General features: G+C 44.5%; 2 protein-coding genes across 5 annotated transcripts in view; one reads left to right on the plus strand and one right to left on the minus strand.

Moving 5' to 3' along the window:
- The window catches only part of arfip1 (ADP-ribosylation factor interacting protein 1 (arfaptin 1)), a 453,640-nt gene that overhangs the window by 150,704 nt on the left and 286,403 nt on the right, over positions 1 to 16,533 (plus strand). The gene's annotated exons all lie outside the window — the stretch shown is intronic.
- tmem154 (transmembrane protein 154) overlaps positions 1 to 16,533 on the minus strand; it is a 91,659-nt gene that overhangs the window by 31,312 nt on the left and 43,814 nt on the right. Inside the window, exon 6 of one of the 4 annotated variants that reach the window (XM_069926487.1) lies at positions 2,980 to 3,218. The exons of 2 other annotated variants lie outside the window; for them this stretch is intronic. The gene's annotated coding sequence lies outside the window, so the exon portion shown is untranslated. Of the gene's footprint in view, positions 1 to 2,979; positions 3,219 to 8,099; positions 12,793 to 16,533 lie in introns of those variants that run through there. One more of the 4 variants, XM_069926486.1, reaches the window with a different exon arrangement.

A 16,533-nucleotide genomic window follows, 5' to 3' on the forward strand; every position in this document is an offset into this window, starting at 1 on the left:
GCTCCAATGGATGTTGAGGATGGAGCGGAGACAACGCTGGTGGAAGCGTTCTAGGAGCCGTAGGTGGTGCCGGTAGAGGACCCATGATTCGGAGCCGAACAGGAGTGTGGGTATGACAACGGCTCTGTTTACGCTTATCTTTGTGAGGTTTTTCAGTTGGTTGTTTTTCCAGACTCTTTTGTGTAGTTGATGTATAAAACTATAATTAATCATCGCCAATCTAGCATTAATCAATTTTCGAACACTATTACGGCAGATTTCAGACCAATCTTCTTCAGTTATTGTTAAACTTAAATCTTTTTCCCATTTCATTTTATCTTTATCCCAATCTTTTTTACTTTCACTTTCCAACAAAATACGATACAAACCTGATATATAACTCTTTTTTGGAAATGAGAGCACATATTTCTCAAAATCAGTTTCAGATAGTAAATTCATTTGACGACCGCATACCTGTTTTACAAAAGATCTTAACTGATAATACATAAATATAGAATAACCACTTTGATTTTTCCAAGATTTATGGGCCCCTTCCCTGTGAAGCAGTCGAGTTTTGGTTTCTTGCAAACTTCTCTCCTACCAACCACATTAAAAAAAAACCATTAAAAATATTTGTATTACTTGAGGTGAAAAGAAAATAAGGCTTTAACTTAAATGTGCTGTGGCCCCTTGGGGGGCTGTAGGGCCCTGTTGAGAATGGCTTGTCTAAAGAGATAGTAACTGGCTGGATTGAATTTGTCTTCATTTTGTAGAAAAGAAATTTCCTCAGTTTGGGGATAGCTGGCTGCTAATGTAAAGTTTATGCACCATTCCCATTTTGAGTTGCATTGTGGGATTTCCAATCTTGGATGTGGCAACTAAAAAATAAGCTGTGTTCATTTTCCTGCCACAATTTGATATGGAGAAGTGAGGTGTGTGCTGTGTTGCTTCAGGCTCCTGGCAATTAGCTGAAGGTGCTTCTAATGAGAAACGATAGTGTCTATTCTGAAGACACTTGCAGCAATGCGTTTATGCTAATCTATTAACTGATGTCCAGTTTGGATCCTGCAATGATTATCAAGCTGTTATAGAGATGGAGCTGAATTAGAAAAGAGAGGAGTCCTCAGTGTTATATTTGTTCAATGTGACAATGAAAGGAAAAGAAATAGATTCCACTGAATGCCTCAGTAATAATATTTTGACCATTTTGTGAGAAATGGAGAAATTTGCTGCAGTCCTATTAAGGGTAGGATAGAGGCTGATATACTGTGGTAAGCAGATCACCTCCGGGCCACTAAATTCCTCCCACCAATTATAAGCCACAGGCCAAGCATGTGATGGAATAGCCTCCACCTACTTGTGCAAGTACAGCTCTCACAGCACCCCAGAACCATTGCCAATTGTCATACCATTTACCAACTGACACATTCACTTCCTGTGTCATCAATGCACCATGGCTGCAATCTTCAAAATGCACTGCAGAAACTCCCTATTGTTTATTGAAAACTATCTCCTATATTCATAACCTCTACTACTTCGAGGTCAAGACCAGCAAGGGTCACCATCACTTGTAGGTTCCCTTCCAAGCTACATCCATATAAACTTGGGAATATATTTTTGTTTGTCCAATATCTTGGAAGTTCTGAATTCAGGAAGGCAGCTCGTTGTCATCTTTTAAAATGGACATATGAATTCAGTATCCCTGGTCCCTGAAGCCTACTCTGCAATTTATTAAGACCAACATCGAAGTACTCAAGATGGCAGAGGCCGACAGCATCGAATCCACGCTGCTAAAGATCAAACTGCGCTGGGTAGGTCACGTCTCCAGAATGGAGGACCATCGCCTTCCCAAGATCGTGTTCTATGGCGAGCTCTCTACTGGCCACTGAGACAGAGGTGCACCAAAGAAGAGGTACAAGGACTGCCTAAAGAAATCTCTTGGTGCCTGCCACATTGACCACCGCCAGTGGGCTGATATCGCCTCAAACCATGCATCTTGGCGCCTCACAGTTCGGCGGGCAGCAATCTCCTTTAAAGAAAACCGCAGAGCCCACCTCACTGACAAAAGACAAAGGAGGAAAAACCCAACACCCAACCCCAACCCACCAATTTTCCCTTGCAACTGCTGCAACCGTGTCTGCCTGTCCCGCATCGGACTTGTCAGCCACAAACGAGCCTGCAGCTGACGTGGACATTACCCCTCCATAAATCTTCATCCGCGAAGCCAAGCCAAAGAAGAAGATCTGATTGTAATCTCATCTATACATTCACACCTACACCAGAAACCTTTCACCTTTTTATTTAGCAAGATTCTAATACGGTTTTAAAAATATTTCAAAAAAAAATTTCCACTGACTTTTGAAGAACCGCTGGAAGATTTTTTTTGTCTTAAACTGTGACTCTATTTCTTGATAGAAACATCATCTTTACATCCTCCCTCAGGAACTTGTTTCGAACAAATCACCTATGACTACTCCAAACTCCAGTGGATATAGCCTCAGCCTGTCAAATATTACCTCATAAGATAGCCAACCCAAATGGCTCCAACAATCATAGACATCTTTCTGCAGTAGTAGATTTTTCTCTTGAACAATTAATTTCAATTTTACTGGAACTCCTTATTGCCTCGTTGAATAAATACCATCTTAATGTTAGGAGCAGACATCTCATCTCTGTTCTCAAGGGGAATTAGGAATAGGGAATAAATGGTGGCTTTATCAACCTTGCCAATACCACAATATCAAAAATGCATGGGCATAATGCTTCTTTGAATTGTTTTCGTGGAGTTCCTAATTTTAACATTATGGCAACAGACATAATGTAAATGCACAAAGATGTTCCCTAAATTGATCTCTTTTGCATCTATTTTCCACTTGAGCAAAATAATTTCTGGAATAAATAGTCAGCAGGTCAAATGGCAGGGCCAATCTTTATCTAAAAAACTGACATCTAACGTTAAAATATCTGAAGACAAATATACAGTAAAGGCAATTATTAAATCAGAACAAAGAATCTCACTTATTTGCTTATAATAAAAACGGAAAAACAGGTTAGGCCTCATCTAGGTCAAAACCTTTCATCACAAAGTTAATGAAAGCAGTGTTTGTTACATTAGTTTAAAAGCTTGCATGAGCAAGCATTATTAAAACAAAAGGAATAAATAGGAATCACATTTATTCTGTTGTACACATGTGGTGCGGTGGTCATCAAGAATCATTCTTGGCCATAATTGAGAATTGCTGCAAAAGAATATGGCAAACAATGACTGGTCACAAAGTTAACTTTTCATATTACAAAAGAGTTTTCTACCTTACATATTCATCAATACATAATTGCTCACATGCCCTTTGGATGATAGTAAAGGGGCTCCTGATAATTGATGTTAATAAAACCATATCCCTGGATCAGCCACAACTGAAGGATAAAGAATAAAAAAAGGAAAATCCCTGTGAAATCTGCTTACCAATGCCCGTGTGATAACAAAGCATTATTTAGCTAGAACCCTCATTGCTCAAAGATCATCAAATTCAACAATTATATTAAAATCTAAGAAATAGAACTTGAATCTGCACAACTTTTGACCATACCCACACCAAGACACATTTTTCATAATATTAATATTTTAAGCAGATGCAATTGATACCCTCACATACAAAAAAAATTACTTGTCAGATTCAAAATACATTTCCATATGTGAAGCACAAGCCAACACACCACAAAACCATGCCTCAACATTGCAAGGTGTAATTCCATTGACCATCAGATTTGCCACAGGTTATGAAAACCTTCTGAAAAAGGATTGATGTGTGCACAGTTATTTTTGTTACTGTAGCAATCTTCCTTTCAGCCATTAAATGTGCACCTTGACATACATGCATGTTTCCTTGTTTCCTGTCTAATTCCATCTACTCCCCTTTCTGCTCTGCTCTAACTAATCTTCTTATTTTTTTATCTATTTCCACATTAAGAGATCTGTACAATGGTTTAAAGTTCTTTTCAACACCAAGATATCCCAAATCATCTTTGTTTTATTTAATGATTTTGTTGGGCGCTACCGGTTGCCCCAATAATCACAGAGACAAAGACTGAGGGGAGCGATAGGCTTTATTACACATGAGACTGCTGGCCCGGGTCCAAGCTAGGGAAATGAGGGGAGGAAGAGGAGACTCGACCTTTATGGCCTGGGTCACAGTGGAGGAGTCTAGGAGAAGATGTCATCAGGAGGGCAGACCAGCCTGTGCCTGTTGTACATACAATCATATCATTACATTTACCCCCCTTTTAAAAATAGAGACCACCGCGAACAATCACAAGGAGGGGGGGAAGAAGAAAAATGGAAGAAAAAAAGGCGGACATTCCCTCAGACTAGAGGTTCAGTCGCACACGCGACTCCCTCCTTCTGCCAGACTGCCGTGTCCGTGCATTGTTCCTCAGGAGAGGAGGCTGTCGTGGGAGAGGCCGGAGAGAGAACCGTTGGGGTCAGGGTGGTGGTGGGGGACTCCAGGGGGAATGGGTGGTCTGCTATCTCACGGGGGGTAGACTCCTGGAAGTCCGGCAGGAAGACAGGTTGCTCGGACTCCATGATTGTGCTCATGTGCAGTGTGATCAGATCCGTAGTCTGATTGGTGGCAGGCAGGTCCGTTTCGAGGTCTCTGGCCCTCGCCAGGTCTCAAATCAGTACAGTGTCCTCATGGCCATCAGGGTACCTCACAAACGCGTATTGGGGGTTGGCATAAATGAGGTGCACTGCTTCCACCATTGGGTCCTTCTTATGGTCCCTGAAATGCTTCTGTAGCAGGACTGGCCCTGGGGTTGCCAACCAAGGAGGGATGGATGAACCGTTCGCCGATCTCCTAGGGAAAGCAAAGAGGCGTTCATGTGGGGTGATGTTAGTAGCAGTGCATAGCAATGATCGGATGGAGTGGAGTACCTTGGGCAAAAAGTCCTGCCAGTGGGACACTGGCATTTTCCTAGACCTGAGGGCCAGGCGCCTTCCAGTTGGTGGTGTTCTCCCTTTCTACATGGCCATTACCCCTGGGGTTATAGCTGGTGGTCCTGCTGGTGGCTATGCCTCTGGCTAGAAAGTACTGTCGCAGCTCCTCACTCATGAATGAGGACCCCCGGTCACTATGAAATATAGTCAGGGTACCTGAACAGGGTGAAGGTGCTGCACAGTGCCTTGATAACCATTGTCGAGGTCATACCCAGGCAGGGAATAGCAAAGGGGAACCTGGAAAATTCGTCCACCACCGTCAGGAAGTAGGCATTCCTACTTGAGGTTGGGAGGAGACCCTTGAAGTCGACACTAAGTCGTTCAAAGGCGCGTGTGGCCTTAATGAGGTGTGCCTTTTCTGGCCGGTAGAACTGCAGCTTACATTCCGAGCAGATCTGGCAGTGTCTGGTCATGGACCAGACATTCTCTACGGAGTACAGGAGGTTCCAAGTTTTGATGAAGTGGTACAGCCTTGTGACTCTGGGGTGGCACAGATTGTCATGAAGGGCCTGGAGATGGTCAAGATGCACGCTGGTGCACGTCCCCTGGGATAAGGCATCTGGGGGATCGTTGAGTTTACCCAACCGATACAAGATATCGTAATTATAGGTAGATAGCTCAATTCTCCACCTCAGAATCTTGTCATTTTTTTTATTTTACCCCACTGTTTCATATTAAACATGAAGGCCACTGCCCTCTGGTCTGTCAGGAGGGTAAACCTTTTACCAGCCAGATAATGTCACCAGTGGCGCACTGCCTGAACGATTGCTTGTGTCTCCTTCTAAACGGAGGAGTGCCGTACTTCAGGCCCGTGCAGGGTGTGAGAGAAAAACACTACCGGCCTGCCTGCCTGGTTAAGTGTGGAAGCCAGTGCAAAGTCGGAGGAATCACTTTCCACCTGGAAGGGGATAGATTCATCCACAGTATGCATCATGGCCTTTGCAATGTCTCCTCGGATCTGGTGAAACACAGCCTGGGCTTCCGCCGATAATGGGAAGGTTGTGGACTTAATCAGGGGGTGGGCTTTATTGGCGTAATTGGGCACCCATTTTGCGTTGTAGGAAAACAGCCTCAGGTACCTTTTCAGCGTCTTTAGGGTGTTTGGGACTGGGAGCTCCATAAGGGGTCGCATGCGGTTAGGGTCCAGGGCAATGACACTATGTGCCATGATGCATCCAAGAAGGGCCAGGTGATCTGTATTAAACACACACTTGTCCTTATTGTACGTCAAGTTGAGGGACTTGGCCGTACATAAGAACTTGGCGAGGTTAGCGTCGTGGTCCTGCTGGTCGTGGCCGCAGATGGTGACATTGTTGAGATATGGGAGCATTGCCGTCAGTTTGTGCCCCTCCACCATCTGATCCATAACTCTCTGAAAAGCAGAGACACTGTTAGTCACACCAAAAGGCACCTGCAGGAAGTGGAATGGTTTTCCATCGGCTTCGAATCCCATGTAGGAGGAGAGTTGATGATAGGCTGACTTGAGGTCAATGGTAAAGAAGACTCTGTATTGTGTGACCTTATTGACAAAGTTGGCAATCCGGGGTAGTGGGAATGCGCCTAACTGGGTGAAGCAGTTGATGGTTTGACTCTTGTCGATCACTATCCGGGGCTTGCCCACCCCTCTAACCACGAGGACCTGTGCCCTCCAGGGGCTGGAGCTAGGGACTATGATCCCCTCCACCAGAAGTCTCTGAACCTCAGCCCGGATGAAGTCCATATCCTCAGTGCTATAGAGCCTACTCTTGGTGGCGATCAGTTTTTGCAGTCCAGGGTGAGGTTCGCAAATAATGACAGAGAGACCACCCTCAGGGTGGTGAGACTACAGGACGGTGCCGATGACTAGGTGCTTGGTTGGGGAGTGGGGTCTGAGAGCTGGGGATTGTGAACAGTAAGCGGCGCTTGGGGGCCCCCGAATACCATCATCGCACTCTTGAACTGACTCTGGAAGTCGAAGCCCAGGAGGATTGGTGCACAGAGCTGGGGCATGATCATATGAAATCATTGTGACATTCCCCCCCACCCCACTGTTAGAGACACAGTACCCCCAGATACAAATTTGTTGGTCCTTTGCCACCATCGATACCGATCCAGTCATCAGCCTGATGGGAAGGGAGAGTCTGCGGACCATGTTGGGGTGGATAAAGCTTTCAGTGCTGCCGCTATCAAAGAGACAGTTGGACTTGCACCCATTCACCTCAATCTGCATCATGGAGTTCGTGATTGGGTGAGGGCTAGCTTGGTTCAGGATGACAGATGCCAGGACATGTATCTCCTCGTTGTCGTCAGTGGGGAGGCCCGACGCCCAAGATGGCGACCTCCATGTTGGCCATGCTGCCCTCGTCAGGGAAGAAGGCAGAAGTGGTGTCATGGTGGGCGGAAGTGACATTATCGAAGTGGTAGGCTGCAGCGTAGAGGATGGGATCGGTAGCGGGTAAGATGGCGCCCCTTACCACGCACGCAGTCGATATCGGAAGTTCCTCGGGTACACATACCGTGCTGTTCCTGGACATGGTTCTGGACTACAGACCTTCTGATAATGGCTCTTCTTCCCGCAGCCCGAGCATGTGGCTCCTTTCACGGGGCAAAAGCATCTCGAGTGCTGAGACTGCCTGCAGAAGTTGGATCTCAATGATGCTGACGTCACCGCAGCTGCGGTCGGGTCTATAACCCCCGACACTGAGTCCCAGAATGGTGGCCCTCATGTCAGTGTTTTGATTTGCTGCTTAATACATCACACAAAAAACACAGTAAATTGGTTAAAGGAAAAAAGTATTTTCAATGTATATGTAGTGCTTCTGCCTGCGATCGACTCCACATGGTGCTGGGCCGAATCTAAAGTTCTGATCACTTGGATCGCTCTTTTTAGCAGGAGTTGATCATCCTCGAGGAGACATTGTCGGATATAAACTGACCTTAATACCGGCCAGGACTGCTGGCCCGGGTCCAAGCTAGGGAAATGAGGGAAGGAAAAGGAGACTCAACCTTTATGGCCTGGGTCACAGGGGAGGAGTCCAGGAAGGAGTCTTGGAGAGGATGTCATTAGGAGGGCAGGCCAGCCTGTGCCTGTAGTACATACAACCATATCATTACAGATTTAAAACAATTTTGTGATTTATTAAAAACAACTCCCTGACTTCCTCCTTTCACCACATTTCAGCCAGTAGCATAGGGGATGAGTTAGCTATTTTCAGGTTATGAAATGAAATACAAGCCACTGCTGTAGTATAATTTACAATAGAAATTCTATCATTGAACTGTTTACTACTTTATTTTTCTAAATTGCTACACATAAAAATTACATTCAGATCTAATTCATGTATATTTAAAACTAGCAGGATTCCCGTCATTGCCTGGGAAATAAAACACTCAGTTATTGACTACATGGTTGAAACAAAACACCCAAAAATCTTCATGGTAATTCTGCATAAATATATTTTTCTGTTTCCTGCTGCCTGCTCCTTGTTTATCTGGAGCCCTGAGCACTGAGGAAAGTCTGGTGTTGCTGTTCTGTTTCCTGCTGCCTGCTCCTTGCATGTCTGGAAGCATCAACAGTGAGGAGAGCCTGATGTTCCTCTGCTGTCTCTGACTTTCTCCTTTGTCTAACTCTATGGGCTTGTGAAGAGCTTCTGCCAATGTTGCTTCTCATTTTTTGGGCCTATATTTAACTGGGTTTGTTTCTGAATGTACATTGACATACATCACTGTAACTAATTGAGGTGTCCCTGGAGAAAGTTCAAATTTTTTTGAACTTCATATGACCTTGAAGGTTAAATTCAATGTGGTCATGAAATTCAGCATCAAATGTTATCACAATTATAATAAACAGTAATGCAAGTCAGTGCAAGTTGGAAAAAAAACCTTTGAACTTCACATCACCTTTAAGGTTAAATTCAATTAAATCTAAAGTGTCAAATGTAACCCCTACTGAAGCTCCTTGGACATTTATAGAGTGCTCCATATTGATTTACATTGAGAACAGACAAACAGACAAACAAACAAACATACATGCACAAATATATATGTGGTGTGCTATCAAACAGAAGGAAACACACAAAACATAAAGTCTGTTCTACAGGCTTTATTCAACATAAACTTCCACAGAGCTGGCTGTGAGAATGCTGTTGCAAGCTGTGAGACTGTCTTCGAAGGGCTGGATCTGGCTTATATCCCAGAGGGTGATTGACAGCCAACCGGGTGGGGCTTGGTCCATTCAGGTCAGCTGATTGACAGCCGGCCAGGTGTTGCTTTGTCCTCCAGTGCTCTTCTGCACGGGTTGCCCCCTGCAGTAGGCTAGTGGTGTATCACCACAATATATTAGATGGATATCGCAGATCTAGTCACCTGGCTATAAGAATGATGTCAAGAGGCTTGAAAGGGTGCAGAAAAGATTCACAAAGATGTTATCAGGGTTGGAGGAAAATGATATATAAGAATAGGCTGGAGCAATTTTCCCCAAGTGTCAAAGGCTGATGGGTGGCTTTTTAGGGGTACATAAAATCATGAATGGCACAGATAAGGTGAATGGCCACAGTTATTTTCCCAGGGTAGTGATGTCTTAAGGTGAGAAAGGAGAGCCAACATTTTCATCTAGAGAGTGGTGGGAATGTAGGGCAAGCTGCCAGAGGAAATGGTAGATGCGGGTAGAAGTCAGGACTAAGAATAGTGGTGGGGGTTAGAGTGAGAGAGGGAGATTAGGAGTGGGGAGAACACGGCAGATGCTGCTGCATTGCCAGCAGGAGGGGAAATAGTTGGATGCTCTCACAGGTGCTACTGATGCAGAAATCATATCAGTCAAAGAGTAGTGAACCTTGGAATTTGAGCCAGTTACTTTGGCTACAATGTAATGTTTTAATTAATTTATCGTTATTATATGTACTTGAATGTTGTTATCATGAAAAATAAGTTAAATATTTTAATAATTGGTCTCTATAAGTTCAGCAATGCTTAAATTTCACTGAATATCTTTGAAATCTATGAAAATCAACGACAACTTTTATTGTCTATTACAAGCTATTGGCATGCCCTGAGGAGAGGTCTGCTGATTGCACCATCTGAGACTCATTTATTGCAGAGAGCACACCATAGGTCACTGAGAGATGTTATCTGAATCCCACCAGATCTCTGCAAACCTCAGGCTATGATTCCAGGTGCAGATTCAGACCAGCATGATCTGACCAAATGTTTACCTGAAGGCTGGTCAGTAAGTGCTTGCACCTCTGACCTTGTGCTAATTTTCATTAGGCCTCTTGCACTTTAAAGGCACTTGACCATCAAACATACTATTACTACAAATAATTTTGAACTTTGCAAATATACTAGAGGGAATAGACCCTGACAAAAGTCAGGAAGTTTCCCTCCCAGGAAGGACATGAGAATGGTTAAAAAAAAATTCAATGAATTCACTCATGTGGTTACACAAGACCACAATTCTTCAGTTGTGTGATGTTTGTGGCCAGAAATAGCTGTCTGAACAGATGGGTGGGACTCAATCAATGCTAAATGCAGTTGAGGTTGGAGGAGGATGTGCTCCAGTTAATGGGTGTAGTGCGCGTCAAAAGAACTAAAGACTTGTTGATCCAAACCAAGGCTTTTATTAACTAAAAGACTGGAGCATATCCCAAGTAGATTGACCAGTCCAGAATTACCTGGACTGGCTAGGAGCAATCCTTTAAGACCTGCCAGTAGGTGTGGCTACACTCTCAGCCAATCACAGTCATCCTGCACTACCATCTGTACATATACACATTGGTGATAGAATCTGTACTATCACAATGGGTCAGGGATGACAGAGCAGGATACCCTTGCAGGAACCCAGATATAACAAGGAAGGCAAGTAATTAAAGCCATCCTTTTGGACCCAATGTGCTGAACATGTCAACTGAGTACTTCTGTTAGCAATAGCCTACTCTCATCCTCCTGGTAACATTGTGCTCAACACTTCAAAGGACCAGCAGAAATTCTGGACCCCATGGGATAGGGCAGCCTTGGCAAACCGAATGAGGAAGCTGTTAATTCCTTCTTCCTCCAAGTGTCAATGCCTATGCTCATAAAGTTTTTTTTAATCATGGTGATTGTGATCACAGGCTTAGAACTTTAAATTAATGTGCAACAGGGAGTTCCATACAACTTGAGATTTTCCCTCTTCTCTATATAATTTTCAGCAGGCATCTTTGATTGATTTACTGCAAGGTCTTACAGCTACCAGCTCTTAAGCACACAGATGCAATCTTAGCAGACAACTCATGAAGAGACAGACTGTAATATAATCAACACTCTTACAGACACAGGAAATTCAGTTGTTCATGATTGGACACTCCAAGGACTGGGAAGTCCTTTGGAGGTCTGGACAGGTTGATGAAGAGCCATGCCTGCAGAAGGCATGCTCATTGTGCAAGGAAGCCCAGAAAGTCTCAAAGACCATAGCCAGGGTATCTCTGGCAGAAGATTGCAGAAAGACCTTGCTGAGGAGATGAGAACCATCTGTGACTGTCTGCACTGTGGGGAAGCACGATATGCAGGCTAATCCCCGTGCATCATCCGTCTGCTCCCCTAAACTAAAGGATTGTCTTCTCTGATTACGGAGTGAAGAGCAAACAGGGAGATGTCTCAGCAGTGAAGCTAAGGCTAAAAGGCTGAAATTGGCCATGAACAAAGCAGACAGGCACAAGTGAGGTTACACCAGAGTCACAAGTCTCAATGAGAACACAATGTAATTTAAGTGTTTGCTCTTTAAATAGTAAGGTTTCAGGCGAGTGGCTGTTCTGTGAATAAGGGTAAGAAAAATAATGAATAAGGACTGTAATTTTTCAGACAAATGAGGATGAACATCAACTGCAAATTAATATTGAAAGTTGCGCATGTTGAAGTTAAGTTGTCAGAACTTGAAATTCCTGAAGTGGGCAGAACATATAATCATGGAAAAGGTCAATCTCATGGCTGGCACAGAAATCATGGACAAGGTTGGTCACCTGTACACATGGAGGCCAAGCTTACATAGTTGATCATGCTGGTATAATCAGACATTATAAACATCTTTATTTGTAATTGAGTGCTGAGAATAAATGGCAGGGTTTGATTTAATTTTCAGATTCCAATCCACTGTAAGTAAGAGGATTAGAACTTGAATTTGGTCTATCAGACACAACCTACAATACTCCTTCAAACCAAACAGGTTTACATGGCTGCCAGCATTTCTTCTGAGAAACATAACAGCTTTCAGATGAACAGCCACTCAGAAAATCTTTCATCAACTGACTTCCTTCATCCTCACCTGCTCGCAATCAGTTAATGCCCAAATCTCAGAAGCGAATTGAGCATAAAGTATATAACACCCAAGACTATAGTAATGCAGTGTAACAGCCCCATGCAAACATGGACAGAAAACAGCTCAGTCATTCAGCTAACAGTCTTGATGAGTGTAGTTTATTTTTCTATGGAGTCTACCAAAGTGTGCTGTCAGGACCATCAGCCCTTTAAGTAATTATGGCGGAAAGAAAGCTATAAAAAGAGCTGTTAGAACCTCTTCAGGAAAAACATGACATGGGTTACTGACAATTATATCAGGTATACAAAAATGCTTCCCATTTTTGAAAGATAAAGTAGAACATTAATTGTGAAATTTTGTACACAGCTCCTGCTGTCTGTGCAGTGCTAATCTTGAGTTTTTTTTGTGCCTTGTCTAACAAATCATTTAGTAATCCTTTGTTAGTGAAGCATCAATTTGTTCTGAAGAATCTCTAAGTTAACTAAGCGGTACCCAGAACAATTTCTCCAGGAGAAAAAAAACTAGTGGAGGAACTCGATGGATTGAGCAGCATCTGCAGGGGCAAAGGAATTGATGACATTTGTTAAGATTCAGTATCCTTCCCAAACATCAACCCAAAATGACCACAATTCCTTCCCCTCCCCAACACCCCCTCCCCTCCCCGATAATGCTCAACCCAATGAATCACTGAATCCTCTGGAGGAATTTTCTTTGCTCCAGATTCCAGCATCTTCAATCTCCTGTATCACAATCTCTCCAGATTTTTGTTGCTCTCTTTCCAATCACCAAGATTAATTTACAAAAGATATATTCAAGTTATTAGGGCAGCTTGGTTAGCATAACGATTTCTGCAACGCCCTTTACAGTGCTAGTGATCGGGACTTGGGTTAAAATCCCACGCTGTCTGTAAGGAGTTTGTATGTTCTCCCTATGTCTGCTTGGGTTTTCCCTGGGGGCTCCAGTTTCCTCCCACTATTCAAAGCGTACTGGGGGTGTGAGTTAATTGGGTGTAAATTGGGCAGCATAGGCTCATGGGCTGAATTTTTAAAATTAAAATTAAAAATTATTGTCTGAAAATAAATCCAATAAATGAAAAGAAAATGCCAAAGGAAAGGGAAATGGAAGCATTGCACTGAAGCTTCAAAGCACTGTTCCACTGTTATGACCTCACATCATTTACCTATTGCACTCTCTCATCTCAGAGATCCCCTTTGCAGCATCATGCAGACGTTAGAAAAATCTCCACAGAAGGGGGTGGGGTTTGTTTAATGAAGAAAGAGGAAGTGAGGCCATTTAGATCATAAGACATAGGAGCAAAATTAGGTAATTTGGCCCATCAAGTTCTGCCATTCCATCATGGCTGATTTACTATCCTTTTCAATCCCATTCTTCTGCCTTCTCCCTTTCAACCTTGATTCCCTTCCTGATCAAGAGTGTATTTACTTCTGCCTTAAATATCCACAATGACTCAGCTTCCACTTGGCTGGCCTCTTACGTGGCAAATTAAGTTTCAGAGCTTCAAGTTCAATGACTTGGGTGGGCGTCCAAGCCTAAACATGGCATGTGGTTTTGAAGAGAAAAATACTAAAAGACAAATTTCCATTGAAGGAAACAAAGGAAGTAACTAAGACAAGACAGAAAGGAAAACAACAGATTGTAGAAGTGAACAGCAACTGGTCCTCTGTGTGTGTTTGCTTCCTTCACTTCAGCATTTATCTTCATTGGTTGTCTTTGTTTACTCAGTGTTTTCTGCAACATTCATGGCTGGTCATTTCACACCTGTCTTCAGCTTTGAGCTGAAATGTAAACTCTGTTTCCCTTACCACAGATGCTACCTCACCTGCTGAGTGTTTCCAGCAAATTTTTGTTTTCACTTTAGATTTCCATCAACTGTAGTTTTTTTTAATTTAAAAATATAATGTCGAGTTTATCGTGCTTATGATCTTACTGCTAAAATCAGATACTCCTATGGATGGTTGATGTCAGTGTGCCTGATATGTTTCAAAAGGTAGAAGTACACCTGATGGCATTCATTTCAAAGGGTAGAGAATAAAAGAGCAGGCACATGGGTAGCGGAGATTGGAACAAGGGGTCATAAGTTAAGGGTTAGGGGGAAAAACTTTAGCAGTAATGTAAGAGGATGCTTCTTCACTCAGAGAGTGGTGGCTCTTCTGGAAGAGGTAGTTGCGGCAGGGTCAATTTTGTCATTTAAGAGGAGGTTGGATGGTTATGGGCATGGGAGTGGTTAGGTGGAACTAGTGGAGTTTCAAGTAAATTGGCACGGACTAGAAGGGCCGATATGGCCTGTTTCTGTACTGTAAAATGTTATATGGTTATATGATGTTGAGGCTTTATAAGGTGCTGGTGAGACCTTAGACCAGTGGTCCTCAACCTTTTTCTTTCCACTCACATACTACTTTAAGTAATCCCAATGCCACAGATGCTCTGTGATTAGTAAGGGGTTGCTTAAGGTGGTATTGTGGCGGCGCACATCCTCATGGCAAACTGGCCCCACTTGTATCGCCACGTGGCGCTGTAGCCATGGGGAAATGGCGTCCAGCATCCCTTCCAGCGCACACCCTGGGCAGTAATTATGATGTCACAATGCACCAGGTTACTGAGCTCATCCTGACCTTAAAGGGCCGGGCTGAATTTGAATAAAAGCAGTCGTTAACAACCCTCAGCGTGGTGGCTGTGTTTCTTCCACTGCTCACACTGCCACAGTGGTGACCCCGACAAGCCCAGATGTTTTTCTGGAATCAAAACACCATGGATTCAGCAGAGGTAAATGCTGTCTCCATCAAGCTTCCCCCCTTTTGGACCCACCGACCGAGAACGTGGTTCGGGCAGGCGGAAGCACAATTTCAACTGCGCAACATCTCCTCAGACACCACGATGTTCTATCACATCGTGAGTGCTCTGGTCCAAGATACGGCAGCGAGGGTGGACGACATCATCCACCACCCCCTAGCTACAGGCAAGTACACCGCTCTCAAAGACCTGCTGCATGGAACTTTTGGGCTAACTCCCCAGCAACGGGCTTCCAGTCTCCTTCACCTAGATGGGCTTGGGGAACCGTAGTCCGTCGGCGCTGAAGGATGAAATGCTGGCCCTGGCAGAAGACCACAAGCCTTGTTTTCTCTTCTGCCAGATATTCCTGGAACAGATGCCAGAGGACATCCAGCTGCTCTTCACAGATGAAGACTTCTTGAACTCGAGGAGAGCAGCAGCCCTCAACCAGGTGGCATGACCAGGAGCCAGCCGACCACAAGCCACTCCCGAGACTAAGCCAGAAGAGGGCCAGTCGACCTGATGTTTCTACCACCAGTGCTGGGGAGTGCAAACCAGTAAGTGCCCTGCGGGTTTCAGGGAAACAACCAGGCCAGCCGCCATTGATGGCTGCAACAGCTGGCCAAACAAACAGCCTCCTTATGTGACAGACAGATCCACTGGCCGCCGATTCCTGGTGGACAAAGGGGCTGAGCCCAGCATCCTTCCCCCCCACAGCATAAGAGACTCACACCCGATCTCGAGGTCCAACCCTGTGGGCGGCCAACGGCTCCACCATCAGGACCTATGGCACCCGCAAAGCACAGATCCAGATCGGGAAGGAGAAGTTCCACTGGAGTTCGTCCTAGCCTCTGTGGGCACCGCACTGTTAGGGGCCGACTTCCTCAGAACTCACGGCCTACTGGTTGACATGAAGGGCAAAAGGCTGGTCAACGCCTGAACGTTCCACTCCACCCATCTGGACTTATCACAGCCAGTGCAGATGGCCATACCCAAGCACCAGGGACATCCGCCAAAGTGACAGGATGCATAGCCGGTTCTGGGGGGGGGGGGGGCGGGTTGTGTGGCGGTGCACATCCTCATGGTGAACCAGCCCCACTTGTATCGCCACATGGTGGGACAGCCATGGGGAAATGGCATCATCAGAGGTTTCTCTCTGACTCCAGCATCCCTTCCAGCGCGCACCCTGGGCAGTGATTATGATGTCACAATGCACCAGGTGACTGAGCTCATGCTGCCCTTAAAGGGCTGGGCTGAATTTGAATAAAAACTGTCGTTAACGACCTTCAGTGTGTTGGCTGTGTTTCTTCTACTGCTCACACCGCCACAGTATGTGAATTTTGAAAACCACTGTTGTAATCATACCTAATTGACTTATTAGTTGTGGAGGTCAAGTCATTAGATGTACTTAAGACAGAACATCAAAGATTATGGGGAGAAGGCCGGGCAGTGGGGCTGAGTGGGAAAACAGATCAGCTCATGATTAAATGGTGGAGCAGACTTG

The sequence above is a fragment of the Narcine bancroftii genome, chromosome 3 (genome assembly GCF_036971445.1).
Source record: "Narcine bancroftii isolate sNarBan1 chromosome 3, sNarBan1.hap1, whole genome shotgun sequence".
Classification (NCBI taxonomy): Eukaryota; Metazoa; Chordata; class Chondrichthyes; order Torpediniformes; family Narcinidae; genus Narcine; species Narcine bancroftii.